This window comes from Gossypium arboreum, chromosome 11, assembly GCF_025698485.1.
Source record: "Gossypium arboreum isolate Shixiya-1 chromosome 11, ASM2569848v2, whole genome shotgun sequence".
Classification (NCBI taxonomy): Eukaryota; Viridiplantae; Streptophyta; class Magnoliopsida; order Malvales; family Malvaceae; genus Gossypium; species Gossypium arboreum.
The window spans coordinates 28,434,842-28,457,077 of NC_069080.1; the positions used below are offsets into that span (position 1 = coordinate 28,434,842).

The following is a 22,236-nucleotide window of genomic DNA, read 5'->3' on the forward strand; positions in this document are numbered from 1 at the left end:
TTGATCAAACGAATCATCTATTTTTGGCAAAGGATATTTTTTCTTGATCGTCACTTTGTTGAGCTGTCTATAATCTATACACATTCTCATAGTATCGTCTTTCTTTTTCACAAACAATACGGGAGCACCCCAAGGTGAGAAACTCGGTCTTGCAAAACCTCTATCAGTTAATTTTTGCAACTGATCTTTTAATTCTTTTAATTTTATCGGTGCCATTCTGTATGGAGCTATCGATATCGGTGTTGTTCCCGGCACTAATTCAATGCCAAACTCAACCTATCGGATCGGTGGTAATCCCAGTAACTCTTCAGGAAACACATTCGGATATTCACATACAGCTGGCACTGATTCTATCTTCTTTTCAATGAACTTTGTATCAAGCACATAAGCAAAAGAAGCTTCACAAACCTTTCTCACATTTTTCTGAGCTAACATCGAAGAAATCACTACTGGTAAACCATTCAAATCATCTGACTCAATTCAGAAAATCTCATTATTCTGACATCTCAAATCTATCATCTTTCTTTTGCAATTCACAATAGCATCATGCAACGTTAGCCAATCCATACCGAGGATTATATTAAACTTGTCAAATGGCAACAACATTAAATCGGTCGGAAAGCAATTATCCCAAATCATTGTGGACAGTTCTTGCACACTTTATCAACCAAAGCACACTTGCCTAAGGGGTTCGATATTCTAGTTACAAATTCAGTAGACTCTACAGGCAAAGTCTTCCTAGATACTAAATTCACACATACATATGAATGAGTTGATCCTGGATCTATCAATGCAATAACTTTAGTATCATAGAGAGTAAAAGTACCGGTGATAACATCTGGAGATGATGCTTCTTCACGAGCGCGAATAGCGTAAGCTCAGGCAGGTGCTCTAGCATCAGATCTCGCAGCAGTGCCCTGTGTCACACCTCTACCACCACTCATATTTCCAGTGTTTCTGGGTGGTCTACCTTTAGCTGCAGTGTTACTTAGCCTTGTGTTCTGTACTGTATCTTGCTCAGCCAACTCCAGACAATCACGGATAAAAGGATCCAATGATCCACATTTAAAACAAGCCCTATCATTTAATATACAATCACCGAGATGTCATTTACCACAATGTTTACATTCAGGTCGGCTAGGTCTCACACCGCCAACACTAGCAACAAATGTAGTTTGGGCTTTGGAACTCACAGGTTGCTTTTCACGATCTCTGTTTGAATGTCCCACAGATGCATTAGAACGATTATACGAGTCTCAAACTTTCTTTGATGCAGACTGATAAGATTTACTAGTTGATCTTTTTCTCGAATCTCTTGCTTCAAAATCAGCTTTTCTCTTTTCTTTGCTGAGATCTTAGGCTTTACAAGCCCTTTCAACTAAAACAACAAATTTGATTTCCAGAATCCCGACTAGAATTTTTATATATTCATTCAATCCATTTATGAAACATTTGCACATGATTTCTTTAGTGGAAACATATTCTCGGGCATACTTGCTTAACCGTACGAATTCTCTTTCGTACTCAGTAACAGTCATTCGGCCCTATTTCAATTCTAGAAACTCTTTATGTTTCTGATCGAGAAATCTTTAGCTTATATACTTTTTTCGAAACTCGGTCTGAAAAAATTCCCAGGTAACCTGTTCTCTAGGAACCACCGATGTCAACATTTTCCACCAATGATATGCATTATCTCTAAGCAAAGATACTACACATTTGATACATTCTTTTGGAGTACAGGACAATTCCTCGAATACTTTGATCGCATTCTCGAGCCAAAGCTCAACTCTCTCAACATCATCATCAACTATAGCCCGAAACTCTTCAGCCTCGTGTTTACGAATCTTATCAACAGATGGCTTACTCAATCAAATCGAATCTATCACTTGTGGCACAACCGAGACTTGTTGAGGAACAGGTGGGGTGGAGGTTGTTGAGTAGTTGGATTTGTTCAAACGAATTTCGTGAACCACTCACTCATTATTTGGAAGAAGGCTTGCTTACCCTCACTTTCTTGGCTACTAGAAATCGGCTTAGATTCAGCCGGCGCTATCCCTTGAGCAAGAGCGGGCGCATTACTTTCAACATCGTCAGCTGTTGCTTATTCGGGATCCATTTGCCATATGAAAAACACATTATATCTATCAGGAATCATCACATTATCGCAGTTATATATGGCATGTATAGCTAAACTCTCACTCGATACGTTTGTCCTAGAATCTGCTAAACCGTAGCTTTGATCAAATAAATGTAATACCCTAACCTGTATCTGACACCGAAATAGGGATACGAGGCATTACCAGATAATACACATCATTCACATACAATTATACTTTCATAATAAAAATCCATTCAATTAATTCACAATGTCCCTTATAAGGCTCTACGAGACCTTAAAACATGCTTAGAAGTGGTTCGAGAATAAACTGATAACATTTGCAAACATTGGGAGACATAGAAAATTTTCCAACATTCAAGGGTCACACGCCCATGTGAACAGGCCGTGTGCCTCACACAAGCCACCAGACACGTCCGTGGCACAGGCCGTGTGAAAACAGGGCATACATACAGACTTGTATCACACGGTTAGAGACATGCCCGTGCGCCTTGGCCGTGGGAAAACTGGAGAGGTTACTGACTTGGGTCACATGGCCGACCACACGCCCGTGTGTCTAGCCCCTGTACCCTTCAAAATGGCCACACATGTCCGTGTGCTAGGCCATGTGCCATTTAAGGGGGTATATTAACTTATATCACACGACCAATCACACGCCCGTGTGTGAGCCCGTGTGATACAAATGGCCAGTAGACACGCCCATGTGTCTAGGCCATGCCAAACCTGTAGGGTATATTGACTTAATTTGTAGGGCTACCCCAGGGGACACACGACCATGTAACATGACTGTGTGTCGCACACGGCTAAGACACACACCTGTGTCTCTGCCCGTATAGACAAAAATAAGCCAATTTGCCACCATTTCCACAAGCACACCTAGCAACCAAAATAGCACCAATTCATTACATCTTTTAGCATCCTAAAACATTCCAATTCATACTCATATCATGCCATTTATTCACAACCATTTCAACTACTCAATTCCACAACCAAAACATACCATTTCAATATGCCAAATTCATTAAAAACTTGCATAACTTCTAAATGCATTTACCTTTCAACTTATCATCTATTTCATGCCTCAAATTATACCAAAATGTCACTAGCCTATACATGCCATATAACATATATGCAAAGCTCCAAAAGTACCAACAAGTAGTCGATAGTGTGATGATAGTTCCTAATCGTGATTTTCATGATAGGTAAGTTTTATATATTTATAATTAATCGTTCTTGAAACTAACATTATCACGATATAGGCAAGTGTACCTATCGAACAGTAGTATAGTTTTAGCAAGACCGGATTGTCGAACCCTAATGAACTAAAAGTACTAGTAATGACTGTCTTTTTATTATCTAGCCTAAGAATAAGGGAGTTTTTTTTAACTAACTAATTACCTAAGCTAAGAATTCACAGAAAATAGAATTGGGGGATTACTTTTGGAAAATTATTGAATTAAGACAATACCTAAGGAAGAATTCACCTAGACTTCACTTGTTATTCTGACTCTGAATCGGACGATTTATTCATTTAACTTGTTCTGTAGAGATCCCTAAGTTATGTTATTATCCCTATTCAAGACTAATAACGTCTAATCCCTAGATTGAATAATTGAGAATTTTCTCTAATTAACACCCTAGGTTTGCATTAACTCGATCTATGGATCCCCTTATTAGGTTTCATCCTAATCCGGCAAAATCTTGTCACCCTATCTCTAGGCGCGCAATCAACTCCGCTTAATTATGACAATTGTACTCTTAGACAAGGTCTATTCCTCCTCTAAATAAGAGCTTAACTTGAATCAATATCCTGGAATATGAAAACAAGAATTAAGAACACATAATTAGGAACAAGTTAAATATTTATCATACATTCAGAAAATAATAACAAGATTCGTCTTAGGTTTTATTCCCCTTAGGTATTTAGAGGATTTAGTTCATAACTAAAAATGAAAACATCTCAGAAGAATAATGAATAAAACATAAAGAAAACCCAAAACTCCTGAAGTGAAATTGAGGGGAGATCTTCAGTCTTGATTATGAATCCGACTTCTGAGATGGATCAATCGACTTTCTTCTAGTAATTCCTTCCTTCCTTCCTCCCTGTGCGTCCCCCTTTCTTCCTCCTCTAGGGTGTATTTATAGGCTTTGGAATGCCTAAGAACCCTCGAAATTAGCATTTTCTGAATTGGACTCAACTTGGGCTCGGTAGGGACACGCCCGTGTGACACACCCTGTGAGTCGTGCTTCGATTCTGGCAAATTGACAATGCCATGTGGTCTGCCTGTGTGAGGAAGTCCAGGCCGTGTTGATTTCGTACGTTGGCCCATTTTCTCAATTTTTGACCCGTTTCTCGTTCCTTTCGCTCTCCTATGCTCACCTAAGTATAAAAACATGGAATTAAAGTATTAGGAGCATCGAATTCACCAATTCTAAGGAAAAATCATCCATAAAATGTGTTAAGCATGGGGTAAAAATATGTATAAATTACGGTTTATCAAATACCCACACACTTAAGCATTTGCTTGTCCTCAAGCAAAATCCTCAACTCCTAATCAAAATAAATCCTTCTCAACTTATAATCTCTATCGAAAATATCTCAAAATAATCCACAGGTAATCATACATTGAGAATTCAACTAAAAGAATATTAGAGCTTCAAACATTCCAAGTTGAGTATTTAATCACGCAAAACTTAGGCATCTCCCCTTATCTAAGTGGTTACCTCAATTCGAAATCTCACGGAGTTTAATATCCTCACTAAAGATTCACTCAAATCACTCAAAGTGTTTAAGGACAATGAAAGTAGCACTCATCAGTCAATATGAACAGTTATTACCATAAGCTTGCATGAAAATAAAATCTCCACCATTATAAATTGAGATGAGACATCAATCAAAAGGTCTTTAGAGGGTTGTAACATGGCTTTGGTTAGGGGGTGTGGTCATAAGCTGAAAGAAACGGTTAGAATCGAGATTGAATTGAAAAATCACTTAACTAGAGAAAGATTTAATCATCACTTGTATACAACAGAGCTTCTTTTTAGAATATGGAATTTAAATACTTAAGCTCAAAAATAAAAGATTACTACTAATGTGTATACACATTTTTTTTAAGAACAAGTTAAATAACATGGACTAACTATTAAGAACAAGACATAGCTGAGCAACTATTTCAATTCAAATCTCGACAAAAATAGGGATCAAATTTAATTTAAGGGATTTCAACAATAATGGGTTAAGGGTTAATATTAAGGGTAATACAAGAAATGGCTTGTTAGCTCAAGGGGGTTCACTAAGGGTTAATCGTGGAGGTAGGCTTTTCATGACATGAGTGGGTTAATCCTAAGTGCCTTAATCATTTTGATATATCAAATCAAATGGTGTGGTCTTAACATGCATAATCAAGAAAGTTCTAGAATAACAGTTCAATACTGACGCACTCAAAGCAATAATAAAAGTGAGCATGAAAGAATTAATAGATGCTCAAAAGGCTCAAAAAATCTCAACAAAAATTATGGCTTTTTGATGTTTAAACTTGTGAATTCTAATTTAAGATAATACCTAGACTTGAGGAAACAACCTAAATTTTTTAGATTCTTAAAAATCAACTTATCATGCTCTATTCCCTAATGTTTTAAAGTTTAAACAATCAATGCATAAATGCCTATGTTTTAATTCAAGATATATCAATCAAAATCATAAATCAATTAAAATTTATCCTAAATATGATATGAAAGCTTTTCAAGAGAACAAGGCAGTCATTCAGGGATTTTTCTGATAATGAAATGAATACCCCCCACACTTAAGATATACATTACCTTCAATGTACAAAGAGAGATATAAGAATATAAAAAAAAGATAGGGAGAGAAGTGAAACTTCCTGAGTGATAAATGAATTTCCTTGAACTGGAGTTTTGGAGAATAATCAGCGTGAGAGTGGAGAAGGATACTCCGGCGGTGGTAGAGGTTCATTAGTCCATAAGTCCTGCACCAAAAGAATATTATATCTAGTGGTGGCTATGGTCGTGGTTAAACAGGACATGGCAGTCGTGGAGAACCTTTCCCGGTGGAGTTTTTAGTTCCTATGTGATGATGAACTTTGGAGCTTTTTATAACTGTGATATCATCAGGAACTCTGTTAGAAAATATATAAGGAAGAATGATTACTCTGTAGGAAATAGCCGGAATTCAAAATTGTTAAATAAAAATTATAAATCCTAATAAAAATAAGATGAAAGAAAAATAAAAAGTAGTCTTAAAATAAAATAAAAGTAAAAACATAAAATAATAAATGAAAGTTTTTAAACATCTTCATCGCTAGATGGTTCGCGAGGTGGGGGTGGCAATGAGATGTGGAGGTGCTGACAGATCTACTGTAGAGTAGCATCAATGTTGTCAAATCGTTGAAAACATTACTGCTCGAATCGAGTGAGGTGCTCAGAAATGTCAGCATATGAAGCCGCCACATGAACTGGACGAGAGGGTGGTGGTGGCTGAGACATTGGCTCCTCGTGTTGTGGGGGGACATCATTAGTAATGTCCTCAGGGCCTGCTCCTTGGTAGATTGGGCGAGACGATATTGAGGAGGGTAGGTTCCTCGGCGCTTTTCAATTATCCTCATGCTTAGCATGATCGAGATGCCTTGTGGAGACATCTAGCCAATGAGGGTCAACAATGATTCCTGGGCCGCAGTGTTGAGGAGCCTGAAGTGTCGAGCCAACCGAGTAACATAGGGCCCAATGGAGATAACCCCCTTCTTATGTAGCTCCGTCTGGTGTTAAATGGCGAGGGCAATGAAATAGGAAAGTTCGATGACGTGCCTGTTCGACATACACCATAGAAAGTAGGTGTCGTGAGTGTTGACGACGCCAGTGCTCTCTCGCCTTCCTGTAATCGTGTGAGCCAAAATGGCGTGAAGGTACCTCAGAGATGGAGGGAAAGCCGATGCCTTGGAGCGGCTAGGATTATAGGTGGCTGAACTTGGTACTATGCGTCCCAGCACCGTGAAGGAGGACGATGGATATGGCGGTTGAGAGTATCTAAGTCATTCTCCTCCTTGAACTCCTCCGTATATAAGCCTAGTGTAGTACCGAATTCTGAGACGCTTAGCTTGCGGACTAATCCACCTAGGTGAAATTGGACCGTGCCGGGATCATTGTAGTTCGTCATTACGGTCTGAAGATGAAATGTTGAGCATAGTTCCACCATGAGCTTGAGATATGTTGGCTCGATGATCCCAAAGAAAATCTCTCAAGGGTCGATGGTTAGGAGGGCCCGAATTGCATCAGACAACTGAACTTGTTCTACTGCAGCCCAGTCGATACAGTGGCCCGCAATTAGAGGTCGGGCCCGGAGTATTTGGAAAAGTTGTTCTTGGGCCTTGATGGGGAATTGCAGGAAAGGGTGGCAAATTTCCGCAGTAGGACCCGAGGAAGATGACGCTTCCTTCTTTTTCTTTGAAACAGGGACAACAGTCTTATTTTCTCGTGAAGACGAGATTGTATACCTGCAATATAAAGATTAATGATAGTAGGTAAACGAATTTGAAAAGAAAAAAGCCATGAATTTGAACTAACGATTTCAGCCAAAACTACTAATACATAGCACACTCAACCAAAATAATCAATTTGATAGCCTAATTTCGTGACATTGTAATGGTAATAGCATGAGAATGAGCATAATAATGTCATGGGTATGAGGTTTGCCTAATAACTCGATTTAACATGAAATGTATGATAAATAACCTAAGAATGCAAATTAAATGAGAGAATAATGAGAAAAATGAAAAATACTATGAGAGAAATGAAGATTATTTTGATAATAAGTATTAGAAATAAGTAAAATAGAAGTGAAAGGAGTAAACAAAAGCTAAGGGAGAGAGATTGAACGTCAAAAATGGAGTGGGAAGTGGCGCACGGGCATGGTAAGGAGGGTGTGTGGACTTGCAGCGGCTAGGGTTAGGGTTTTTGGGTGAAAAAGACAATGAATAGTGCAGCCTATTTATAGATTTTGGGGCACACGGCCAGGGAACACACCCATCTTCCCCAATTTTTGCCCGTGTGACTCGAGAATTTTGAATTTGGGCGCGTTTGACATTTTGTCCACAACGGTGTCCCTTGGGCATGTGGGTGCACACGACCGTGTCGCACAGCCGTGTCTGGCTTCGTTCACTTCTCCCATGCCCGTGTATATAGGCCCACGCCCGTGTTAATTTAATAGGTTCGCCCACTGTTGCTTGGCACGGGCGTGTCGCACGCTCGTGTTAATTTGACAGGTTCGGCCACGGGTTTAAGGCACGGGCGTGTTGCACGCCCGTGCTATTTTGGTAGGTTCGCCCACAACCCGTGTTGGGGAAATATTTGCCCTGTTTCTACACAGTCATAAGCACACCCGTGTGCTTAGCCGTGTCTGTGTGGTAAACCTGTTTTCAAGAGCTCTGTCAGTAAGTTAGGTGTTAAACACTAAAATTGAAAGTAGTTAATACAGTTAGTGCTCGGGTTGCCTCTAGAGAAGCACTTATTTATATTCTAAGCTCAACTTATCTCTCCATTAAATGGTCATGGTGGTTCAAGGATTTTATACTCCTCATTCCTGCTATCATTCTTATCAAAATAAGGTTTTAGACGGGTATTGTTTACCTTAAAAGTGCCGAACTTGGGATGACTTACCTCGACTGTACCGAATGGGAAAATGCTAAGTACTGTAAGAGGGAGTTCTTCATTCGGTTTGGTAGTGAAAATATGAGGATCTGCGGCATCTAATAATACTTTATCTCCAACCTTGAGTTGATTTGGGAAGGTATTGAGCTCCTTCTGGCGCAGTTTTGGTTTATCGTGTGTTCTCGGTTTATACATCCTCCATTCATCTAGCTCCTCGATTTGTAGCCTTCGTTCTTCATGAATAGGTCCTCTACTATTGCTTGAGAATGACTCATGTACTTCCTTCAGACTCATCTCCTGCAAAGTGGGTTGCACCATATTGTCAGTTTTAGTAGAATGGTTTATACGATCACCTTCAATTTTCGATGTGTTGCCAGAATTGCGAGCTTGAATGGTGATTATTTTGTCTCCGACACGAAATGTGAGCTCACCTGTGCCAACATCAATAATCATTTTAGCAGTTGCTAAAAAGGGCTGTCCTAAAATCAAAGGAGTGTTGCTATCCTCCTCTAGGTCTAGAATAATGAAGTTAACGAGAAATATAAATTTATCGATTTTAATGGTACATCTTTAATAATACCCCTAGGAAATCTTATAGTTTTATCTGCTAATTGAATGCTCATCCTAGTCTATTTGGGTTTCTTAAGACCTAATTGTTTGAACATTTTGTAGGGCATGACGTTAATACTAGCCCTTAAATCAGTTAATGCATTATTAACATCTAAACTACCAATTAAGCAATGAATCGTAAAATTCCCTAGATCTTTTAGTTTGTTGGGTAGTTTATTCTGTAGAATAGCTGAACAAACTATGTTTAGCTCCACATGCGACGCCTCGTCCAACTTTTGCTTATTTACTAAAAGCTCCTTTAAAAATTTCATTGCATTTGGCATCTACGATAGAGCTTCAATAAACGGTAAGTTAATATGTAATTTTTTTAAGAGTTTAAGGAATTTACCAAATTGTTCATCAGAGTGGTCTTTTCTTGTTGCGTTGGGGTATGGAACACGAGGTTTATATTCGACATTCACTGATTTATTTTTATTATGACCTACCTCACCTTGACCTCTGCTCACCACAGTTTCTTGCCTCAGTTCTGGCTCAGGCTCAACGGATCCTTCTTCATCTTAAACATTAATTGCGTTGAGTTGTTCCCTTGGGTTGGGTTCAGTATTACTTGGCAAGCTACCTTGTGGTCGTTTAGAGATTAGTTTGGACAGCTGGCCTATCTGAGTTCCGAGCCCTTGGATCGACGCTTGTTGATTTTTAAGTGCTGTCTCAGTGTTTTGGAAACGGGTTTCTGACACAGAGATAAATTTAGACAGCATTCTTCAAGGTTCGGTTTCTTTTCCTATTTATAGGGTGGTTATTGAAAACCCGGAGGATGTTGTGGTCTTTGATTTCTTTGACTGCCCCACGAGAAATTGGGATGGTTCCTCCAACCTGCATTATAAGTGTTACTATATGGGTTATTTTGGGATCTAGAGTTATTGTTACCCATATATTGGACTTGTTCCTCCTCGAAGCTAGGGTTGAAGGGTTAATATTCTGTGCATGCTCCTCCTCCATTCGAATCGCACCTTATCACTGGATGTACCTAAGTAGAACCAAGTAAACCATCAATCTTTTTATTTAGAAGTTCTACTTGGTTTGACAGCATAGTAACCGAATCGACGTTATAAACGCTTACTGTTTTAGTTGGCTTAGTCCTCATGACTTGCCACTGATAGTTATTCAGTGACATCTCTTCAATAAATTCGTAAGCATCTTCAGGTGTTTTGTTGTTGATGGTTCCCCCGGCTACTGCATCAATCATTTGCCTTGTCGAGGGGTTCACACCATTGTAGAAGGTTTGAACTTGCAACCATAGAGGTAGTCCATGGTGAGGACACCTTCGTAGTAGGTCCTTGTATCTCTCTCATGCATCGTAAAGAGTTTCTAAGTCTATCTGCACAAATGAAGAGATATCATTACGTAATTTGGCTGTTTTAGCCGGTGGAAAATATTTTAACAAAAACTTTTCGGTCATTTGTTCCCAAGTAGTAATTGACCCTCGTGGTAACGAGTTCAACCACTATTTATGTAACACCCCTAACCCGTATCCGCTACCAGAACAGGGTTTCGGAGCATTACTACCATTTACAGATCACTAAAAAAAATTTAAATACTTACCGATTCAATGCATCATATAAATAAATATATTACCATTCAATCAACAGTTTGACAGTTGTATAAGCATCAAACAGCAACATTCTTAGTATACTTGCACATATCTCATATAAATTCAACACTGATATATCTATTTTCTCGACATATCGCACTTGAGTTTAATAATAGTCTCAATTACATAATTTCCTTGTATCAACATATCAAAGATAATCATATATGTACATGTCATGAAACATATCATGCTCTTACCGTTTCTTCATAAGCATATATCATTCATTTCATTATATCAATATTTCATGCTCCATCATTTCCATATATTTTATGTATATTTATTCCGTTAATAGCTTATATCAAACTTAACATAAATTATATTTCATGTACTTGTACTTATTTCGTTTATCTATCTTCATAATTATTTCATATAACCATTCGTCATCGATACATATTACGAATATCAATTGTTCAACAGATGCTAGGCGTCTCCCATCCACGGTCTTATTTATCTTTGACATGATGCCATAGTGTCTTTCAACTATGGTCTTACTCATTTTCGTCATGTTGCCATGGTATCTTTCAACCATGGTCTTGTTCATTTCATATCACGTTGCCATGGTATCTTTCAACCATGGTCTTACACATTCATATCGAGTTGCCATGGTATCTTTCAACCATGGTCTTACACATTTTATATCAGTTGCCATGGTATCTTTCAACCATGGTCTTACACTCAAAGTTGCCATGGTATCTTTCAACCATGGTCTTACACATTTCATATCGAGAGCACACTCCATGAACCTCATCCTTGCAATGGATTACCAGTCCGAGCTAAATCCCGCAATATAAACTCATAGAGTATTGTCGGGATTACCGGTCAAAGCTAAATCCTCGCAGCGACAATTACTCTAATGAGCTTGGATCCAATTACCAGTCCGAGCTAAATTGAGACCCTAATTCGGATTACCCGTCTGGCTAAATCCATTTTACACATATTCTTGGGAGGGCTATATCAGGATAGGATCACCCTCCGGGCTAGATCTTTTACCGTCAATTCCTTTTCGAGATCCATCGAATTTTCCTTTCATTCAACCGGATTTCTTCCCATTTTATCAAATATATCAATGTTTTATAAATTTTCATACAATGAACATTCAAATCATATTCACATCAATAACATACAATCTCAAGCATTTTCGAATATAATTCAAGTTACACGAACTTACCTCATTGATTGCTCGTGTTTATTATTTCATTATTCGATATATTTTCTTTTCCATGATCAAGTCTCGTATTTGTGTCGTCCGGATCTTTATAAATAAATTTGATCATCATTTTCATTCATTTCATATTCTAATACATTTAATTAATGCTCTAGGCAAAATTACCATTTTGCCCCTAAACTTTAATTAATGACGATTTCATCCTTAGGGACGGAAAGTAAAATTCTTGCAATTTAATCCTTATTTCCAACTATTATTCTCATATATAATGATAACAATCCATGAATTCTATAAAATATCAAAATTTTCCATAATTTCAACACTTTTCAATTTAATCCCTAAAACATGTTTTCCCGATCTTGAACTAAATTGATAATTTCGTTAAATTTTGTAATTTAAATAATAAAATAATCTATTTCATGCAATTTAGTCATTTCGACATTTTACAAAATTGCCCATAAAATTTTACTTTTATTCAATTTAGTCCCCGAGCCTAAAACATGCAAATTAGCCATGCTAGATGAATATTCATACATATTTTCCTCCTCCTCCTCTCCATTCCACATCCTTAATTTATATAACATACAACAAGTAACATTATCAATAATTTCACTATTTACTTATATGTACATTCAAAACTGTCCATTTGCGTCATAGTCACTAAATTATTTATATATTAAGCTACAGAACTCGAAATTAAGATCCGTTAATTTTTCCTGAAACTAGACTCACATTTATTATTATCATAAAATTTTCAGAATTTTGGTTTATCCAATTAGTACAGTTTATTCATTAAAGTCACCCTGTTCTGCTGTCTGACAATTCTGACCCTTCTTCACTAAAAATTAGTTATCTCCTTTTACAGAATTGAAATGATGTTCTAGTTTGTTTCTAATAAAACTAGACTCATTCAGGATTCTATAAATATAAATTTAAGCCTCTAATTATTTTTCTTCATTTTTTTATTATTTTTCAAAGTCTGAACAGGGGAACCCGAATTCATTCTGACCTTGTCTCACAAAATTCATTATATATCAAAATTTACAAATTCATTGCTTACACTGTTTCTTCTATGAGAAAATAGACTCATTAAGATTTAATTCCATATTTTTTTCATCTTCTAATTCAATTTATAAAATTTATGGTGATTTTTCAAAGTTAGACTACTGCTGCTGTCCATAACTGTTTTAGTGCAAGATATTAATTACCATGTTATAACACCCTTATTTTCTTTTTCTACACCATTTCTCATCACTTTCTCTTATTTTCTCTTCACTAACATATCAAGAACATAGGACCTTATGTAATAAAACTCTACTATAACATTATTTCCATGATTTATCAACAATAACAAACTTAAAACATATTGAAATCTTGATGTACTTACCTTATTCTCTTGATACCAATCTTTAACTTGATTTTCTCTCCTCCAGCTTCTATTTCTTGAATCCAACTTGATATTCTAACTCCCCATGTTCTCCTTAACATTTTCTCTCTTGGTAGCTATGGAAATTCATTTGATTTTTGGGTGAAAATGGTGAATTTTTGGTAAAGGACCAAATTGTAAAGAAAGTAAAACTTTCTTTCTTCCTCTCTTTCTCTCACGTTAGTTTGCATGGAAAGGAAAGATGATGAAAATTCTTCATCTTTCTTTCCTTATATACTAAATAAATAATAATAAAATAATATTAAATATCTCATAAAATATTAATAAAATAATATTTATCTAATTAATTAATTTAAAATATCATTAACATAATCATTACATTCTAGAATTCTCTCTCTTACTAATTGACCATTTTGCCTTTCATGATCTTTTAGAATTCCATCCTTGAGTCATCATTTAATTTGGTAAAATTGCAATTTAGTCCCTCATAGTTCTTCACTTATTCAATTTGGTCCTAATTCATCCATTTTCCTTAGTTTCTAGATCATTCTACCCTTAAAATATTTACACTATTGGTCCTTCAACTTTTTTATATTTACACTTTAACCCTTTAAGTCTTGAGTATTTACTCTTAGGCAACAAAACTTTTCTAACTTTTACAATTTAGTCCTTTCCTGAATCAAGATATCATAATTTACTTCCCAATGTTGCCATAACTCAAAACTTCCCTTTTTATCACTTTATTTCCTTATTTTATTATATCAAGGATAATATATTACTGTAAAGATTTTCAGGGTATTACAATTTAGCTTTGTTCTTAATTAAAAAGGGAATAACCAAAGACGAATGGAATCGTCAGAAACGCCATTAATTTTAAATGTATCGCAGAATTCCAGGAAATTTGCCAAGTGAGTGTTTGGATCCTCATCCTGCAAACCATCAAACTGAACAAATTTCTATATCATTTGAATAGTGTTAAGTTTTAGTTCAAAATTATTTGCAGCAGTAGCAGGCCTAACTATACTTGACTCAGTTCCTGTTAAAGTAGGTTTAGCATAATCATACATAGTACGAGGAGCAGGATTTTGATTTGCTAGTTCCACGGGTATTGTAGGAGGTAGCTGATTGTCTTGGTTTTCAGCCATCTCCTCGGTTGGGGTTTGAACATCGTCCTCTTGCTCATTCTCTATGTATCTTAAGCTTTGCCTTATTTCTCTTTGGTTTTTGCGAACTGTGCGATTGATTTCTTCGTAGAAAAGTAGTGGTCCTGACGGGTTTCTTCTAGTCATAAACTATAAAAAGCTGCCAAGATAAAGAAAAAGTAAATTAACAAATAATAATAAAAATAAAATAGAATTAACTTGCAAGAAAAATAAATGGCTAAAGTAATAAAATTTGAGTGTTCCTAATATCTTAGTTCCTTGGCAACGGCGCCAAAAACTTGATCGCGATTTTAGTGACAGGTAAGTTTTATATATTTATAATTAATTGTTCTTGAAACTAACTATTATCACGATGTAGGCAAGTGTACCTATCGAACAGTAGTATAGCTTTAGCAAGACCGGATTGTCGAACCCAAAGGAACTAAAAGTACTAGTAATGATTCTCTTTTTATTATCTAGCCTAAGAATAAGGGGGTTTTGTTTTAACTCACTAATTATCTGAACTAAGAATTCACAAAAAATAGAAGTGGTGGATTACTTTTGGAAAACGATTGAATTAAGACAATACCTAAGGAAGAATCCACCTAGACTTCACTTGTTATTCTGACTCCAAATCAGACAATTTATTCATTTAACTTGTTCCGTAGAGATCCCTAAGTTATGTTATTATCCCTATTCAAGACTAATAACGTCTAATCCCTAGATTGAATAATTGAGACTTTTCTCTAATTAACATCCTAAGGTTGCATTAACTTGATCTATGGATCCCCTTATTAGGTTTCACCCTAATCTGGCAAAATCTTGTCACCCTATCTCTAGGCGCGCAATCAACTCCGCTTAATTATGACAATTGTACTCTTAGACAGGTTCTATTCCTCCTCTGAATAAGAGCTTAACTTGAATCAATATCCGGGAATATCAAAACAAGAATTAAGAACACATAATGAAGAATAAGTCAAATATTTATCATACAATTCAGAAAATAATAACAAGATTCGTCTTAGGTTTCATTCCCTTTAGGTATTTAGGGGATTTAGTTCATAACTAAAAAGGAAAACATCTCAGAAGAATAATGAATACAAAACATAAAGAAAACCCAAAACTCTTGAAGGAAAATTAAGGGGAGATCTTCAGTCTTGATGATGAATCCGGCTTCTGAGATGGATCAATCGACTTTCTTCATGTAATTCCTTCCTTCCTCCTTGTGTGTCTCCCCTTCTTCCTCCTCTAGGGTGTATTTATAGGCTTTGGAATGCCTAAGAACCCTCGAAATTAGCTTTTTTCGAATTGTACTCAACTTGGGCTCGGCAGGGACACGCCCGTGTGAGTCGTGCTCCGATTCTGCCAAATTGACACGGCCATGTGGTCTGCCCCTGTGAGGAAGTCCAGGCCGTGTTGATTTCGTACGTTAGCCAATTTTCTCCATTTTTGGCTCGTTTCTCGTTCCTTTCGCTCTTCTATGCTCATTTAAGTATAAAACATGAAATTAAAACATTAGGAGCATCGAATTCACCAATTCTAAGGAAAGATCATCCATAAAATATGTTAAGCATGGGGTAAAAATATGTATAAATTACGGTTTATCAGTTCCCAATGATCCCCGATGTTTGAGCTAGCATTGACAATCTATAAACATGGAAAACACATACACAAATTAAGCTTAAAAAGTTTAGTAAGCCATATACAAATAAAGCTATCATATGAACCTTTGCATTTCAATTCAAATATGCTAAACATAACTAGTCACACATAAATTCACAAACCTTTCTCATTGAACACATATTTGATATCATAATCAAATTCATCATTTACTTCACTTCTCAACACTTGTATGAATCTTGTACGTACCTGAGTCACTTAGCTCATTCACATAATCTTTCTCAACTTGACTTTGCCCGTTGAACCATTCAAAATCGATAAGGATACTAGAAAATCTCATAAGCTCGTACAATGCCATATCCCAGATATGGTCTTACATGTTATCTAATATTGATTCCATTATCCTAGATAGGGTCTTACACGAAATCGATTAACGATGCCAATGTCCCAGACATGGTCTTACACGTAATCTCAATACAATGCCAATGTCTCAAACATGGTCTTACATGTAATCACATCTCGGTAATCTAATGTCATGACATTCGTATCTATACTATTCCTAAGGTTCGTACGAGACTTTCGGATGTCGTAACTTCGTAGATTCTTGCTTGTAATTATTCGTTCAACATTCATAACAATTCAATATCAAGTAAACACATATAATTCAATCTAAGGACATTTATTTGCATATGAACTTACCTCGTAGTCAGAATAGACGAATCGAATCGATACTCGATAACTTTTGATTTCCCCCGATCTAGATCCAATTTCTTTCTTTCTGGATCTATATGTATTCAAAATTAATCTATTTAATCACAATTCAAATAATTTCATCCACAAACACATCATCTAGCCAATTTGCACTTTGGCCCTAAACTTTTACATTTCTTACAATTTAGTCCTTATTTCACAAAAACACAAATTACACAATTTCTTTCTAATTTCATTTTAGCCGAATTTTCATAGTGTACATATTAGCCCATATTTATCATTTATTCACATTTAACTCTACATTTTTACATTTTTACATTTTTACAAATTAACCTCTTTTATGCAATTTCACTAAAAATCACTTTACAAAACATGATAATCTATCAAAAAATACTCATTTTCCATCATCAAACATTCAAGAATTCAAGCATTCATCAATGGAAACTTTCAAAATCATCAACACTTTGAAAAATTGAAGCATGGGCTAGCTAGAACACGAAGAAATGATCACAAAAAACGTAGAAATCATAAAAAAAGAGCAAAAGTCACATACCAATTTGTTAATGCAATTGCCGAACCCTTAAACCCAACAATGGCTTCTTATTCCTTTGAATTCTGGTGAAAAAGATGACAAACTCACTAATTTTTATCATTTGTTTTATTTAATTAAGTTGGGTAAAATATGGCATAAGACACTTGTTAGTCTAATGGCAAGGGGCATGTGGAGCTACTAAGAAGTCTTGAGTTTGAGTCATGTTGTGCACAAGGATGATCTTTTTGTTGCTGTGCCATGGTAGAGTCCTAGAATGACCGAAATTGGAATGTTTGAATGAGTTTGAATAGGTGGTTGAGAGAGAGAATCTAGGAGATAATGGAAGGATTTGGATAGTGATCAAGTGGAGTGATATGTGCAGAAGTTTTAGGAGAATTGTGGGGAGTTGGGGAGTGATGAGGTAGTGTGTCGAATGGGGATTGTGGATTTTAGAAAATTCGGCTAAGGTTTTGTGTTCAAGAGTTGTCGTTTTTGGTTTCTTTTTGCTTATGGCCGATTAGTGTTGAGGGGTTTTTTTTTCGGGTTCGCATTTTGCTCATTCGGCTTTATCAATTAGTTTTTCTCTCCTTGCATTTTTGGGAATTGTCAAGTGAGTTTTTCAAGTTTTCTCTTTAGTTGACTTTTCCATCTTTTCCCTTCCTCTTTTAGTTGTTGGTAATCAAATAACTCTTTTCTCTTTTTCTTCTGTACCTTTCCCCTTACTTGCTTCTCATATCGTCTTCCTCTCCTCTTAGATCCTGCCAAATATATCAGCATCTTCTTCTCCTCTTTTCTATTTATGGCTCTCTCTCAGCTCTTCTTCTTGGCAGTTCTGGACTACTATTTTTGTTCAAGTAGGTAAATGATAAATCTTCTCCTCTCTTAGCTATATTCATAACATGATTTGGCATCTCCTTCATTCATAACATGATTTGGCATCTCCTTCTATGGTGGTTTCCTGATAAAGGAGTGACCTTTTCGTGTTGTCTCAATTGTGCTGTGCGTTCGGCTCTTGTGTGGGTAGGCCAATTACTCCCCTCAACTATTCTCAGTTTCTACGTAGTGGTATGTCTCAGACTTTGTGGTTATAACTATTGTTCGGTTATGATAGGAAGTAAGAGTATTGGAATGTGATGTAGTTTTGCCAAGGATTGGGAAGTCGAGCGAAGTTACCAGTTTAAGGGAGTATTAAACCGTACTCAATCAAGCAAGGTTGGTAACTTGTATACTCTTGGAAATAAAGTGCTTATAAGAGGGTGGGTAATCCTAGCGATGAAGGACTAACTTTTGAACGTGTTTGAATCTAGGTTGGAGTTCGAGGGGATTGCACTCTTTTTGTAACAGGTGTATAGTCACACTGTCATTAGCAATAGATTGGCAAAAGCCAAAAATGTTTGACTGTTGGTGTTACACAAGCGTACCCACACACATGTGGTGAGCTGAATGCTCAAAACGTGGGCATTCGATCGAAGAGGCCACCATGAGAGAGTTCATAGGCTTAGGCCAATTTTGGGCCAAAAAGGGCAGTGTGGGTTCCATAGGCTCGTAGGCCCTGCACGGGTAATTCGCATGTATAGGTGGAGATTGTTGGGCTGGCCTTGTAGTTTGCACGGCCAAGGTCATTAGTTGGGCTTATTGGGCCACACAAGCGTGTGAGCCCACATGGGTCTTAATATGGGCTTGGGCCCATTTATGCTGTTTAATTGTTATGGTTTCATAGGTCACACAAGATGAATGTAGACCTACTATTGGGGTCGATAAGTATACTTGGACCCTAATATATGAAATGATTGTTATACCCCTATGAGGTAAATGACCGAAATACCCTTATGTGATGTATGATTGTTTGAGCATGCCATTCTTATCGTATGATCATTATATTATGTTGCATTGCATGGGGTATATGATATTGGAGGAAGTGTACTGAAAGGCTATAAGCCTACTACTGGTAGCTTTGCAGCAATTACTATAGTGCCGACACCGGTACTTTATTCTGGAGTGTAGGGATGGGTGTTTCGAATTATTCCCCACATGGAGTGTAGGGCTGGACGGAGTCGAGTGTAGAGGATGGTTGGGTAGGATCTTTTTGTGCATTACTGATACTGTACTGTATTGGGCTAAGGCCTACACTGATATTGCTACTGTTATGGGCTTAAGGCCAGACTGTTCAACACCGATTGTGTGACTGTTATTCGTTAGAGATTACACACTGAGTTTCATACTCACCTTTTCTGCTTAACTGTGTAGGTAATCTTTAGGTGGATCGGTGTTGCGAGGGACTCGGAGATAGCCACACTACTGCTTCTGTTTTCTTTTACTTGCTATTAGATTTCGTTTTGGGTTATGTAATAAGGCCTCTTTAAATTTTCTTTTTTATATTTGGGTTTTTGGTTACTGTGATTGATATATGTTGAGAATGTATAATGTAGTTTTCCAAAATGATAATTGTTTTAAAAATACTACGTTTTGCAACGTTTTTGAAATGCTTCCGTAACAAATAGAGTTTAAAAAGTAATGACAATTTAAAATGAACAACGAATAGCTAGAGTGATTTGAGATCTAACAAAGAGGCTTTAAATTTCCAAATGGGTTTTTCATCAAGAGCAAGTTTTCAAAAAGCACTCCAATGTGACACCACCAATTCGGCCATAACGTTTAGGTGGTGTTTGGAGTGTTACATTAACAAGTAGAATGCAACTTTTGCATTTTACATGATTAAATTCTTTTCTCAAATTAATCACTTAAACGATAAAATTAGCACACGAAACTTTCACACATACATATTCACATGCTATAAAAACCAAAAATAATATTAAAATAATTTTACGACCTCATATTTGTGGTATCGAAACCACTATTCCAATTTAAGCTAAAATCGAGCTATTACAGGCTTATTCCTATATAAATTAACAGGCAATTTTATCTAAGCCCACTCAACCAGGATAAGGCTTGGACCTAAAATAACAGAATTTGCAAATGTGGGACTTGAACCCAAGACCTCACACACACACCCAGAACACTTAACCACTGAAGGAAATACATAGTTGTGTAAGTTATTCACAAAAACAAAAATAAATTATTCAGGGCGTTAGAACTTTAATAAATGTACCGGTATTTTGTAGGATTCAACTTTTAGACAAAAACTAGAATGCTATTTTGGTGCTGATTTTCCAATCTGTACAAATACCATGCAAGGAAAATATTGATACCTATGTCTCAGATCGATACCTACATACTAGTTTTAGAAATTTTGCTTAATGGACCCTATGCATGTTTAACTATTATTTTAAGACCGTTTGATGTATGTTTAGCATGTTTTAATGATTATTATGAATATGTTCAGTCAAAAACTATGAAAATGTTAAATTAAAATACACTCCCTTCTTAAAGTGACAAGATATATTGTGTATGATGTGAGATGGTGGTGTGGCATCCTGATATTCGGGCTCGACAATCGGGCTGGGTATAAAGTGTTACATGTTCCATATTTTGCTCTGATAGATATTGGTTCTACTCATTTGTATATAGCTAGCACTGTTTCTATGAATCTGGGTATATCTGCTGAGAGTACTGTGAGAGAGATTTTTGTAATTAGCCCCATAGGTCAGTCCGTTCGAGATAATAAAGTGTATAGATGGGTTCCATTAGAGATTTAGGGTGTTGTGTTTTTGACTAACCTAATGGAATTGTTGTTCAGAGAGTTTGATCTGATTTTGGAAATGGATTGGCTAGTATAACATCGAGTTAGTTTATATTGTGCCTCTCAGAGAGTAACTCTGAGATTGGATCAAGATACCAAGATTGTTATGTTGGTGAGCATCGAGATTACCTCTCTAATGTAATATCTGCCCTTGTAGCTGAAAAACTAATCCAGAAAGGTTGTGAGGCATATCTGGCCCTTCTATCTAATTCTGGTTCTGCAAAACTCTCTATTCGAGATATTCTTACTGTAAAGGACTTCCCGAATGTTTCGCCAAAGGAGTTGTCGAGGATACCTTTAAATAGGGAGGTTGAGTTTGGTATTGAACTCCTACCAGGTATTGCTCCCGTGTCTATTTCTCCTTACTGTATGGCACCAAATGAGCTTATGGAACTAAAGGCCCAGATGCAGGAACTTCTCAATTAAGGGTTCATTCGACTAAGTATCCCTTCTGTTTGTCAAGAAAAAGGATAACACGATGAGGATGTGTGTGGATTATTGTCAGCTGAATAAGTTGACGGTAAAGAACAGATATCCGATTCTGATGATCAACGATATGTTTGATCAATTCCGTGGGGCATCTGTATTTTCCAAAATCAATCTTCGTTCTAGATACCATTAGTTCAAGGCCAAAAAGACTCATGTGTATAAGACTGCTTTCAGGACTCGTATGGGCACTACGAGTTCCTAGTCCTACCATTTGGTTTGATGAATGCTCCGTTTGTATTTATGGATCTGATTAACTAGGTATTTTAGCCATATTTGGATTAGTTTGTGTTTGCCTTTATTGACGATATCCTAATTTATTCTAAGACTAAGAGTGAGCACGATCAGCATCTTCATATAGTTCAACAGATACTCTGCGAGAAACAGTTATATGCTAAGTTTAGCAAGTGTGAATTTTGGTTGTAAGAGGTCACTTTGTTGGGTCATGTAGTGTCCGATGAGAGGATCTAAGTTAATACTAAAATGATTGATACTG

At 36.6% G+C, this 22,236-nt stretch overlaps 1 non-coding gene across 1 annotated transcript; it reads left to right on the forward strand.

The window, feature by feature from the left end:
* Nucleotides 1-10,650: 10,650 nt before the first annotated feature.
* LOC128284539 (small nucleolar RNA R71) lies at nt 10,651-10,756 on the forward strand. The gene has a single exon (XR_008274963.1). It is a non-coding gene; the product is annotated as a small nucleolar RNA R71 (small nucleolar RNA).
* The last annotated feature ends 11,480 nt before the right edge of the window (nt 10,757-22,236 follow it).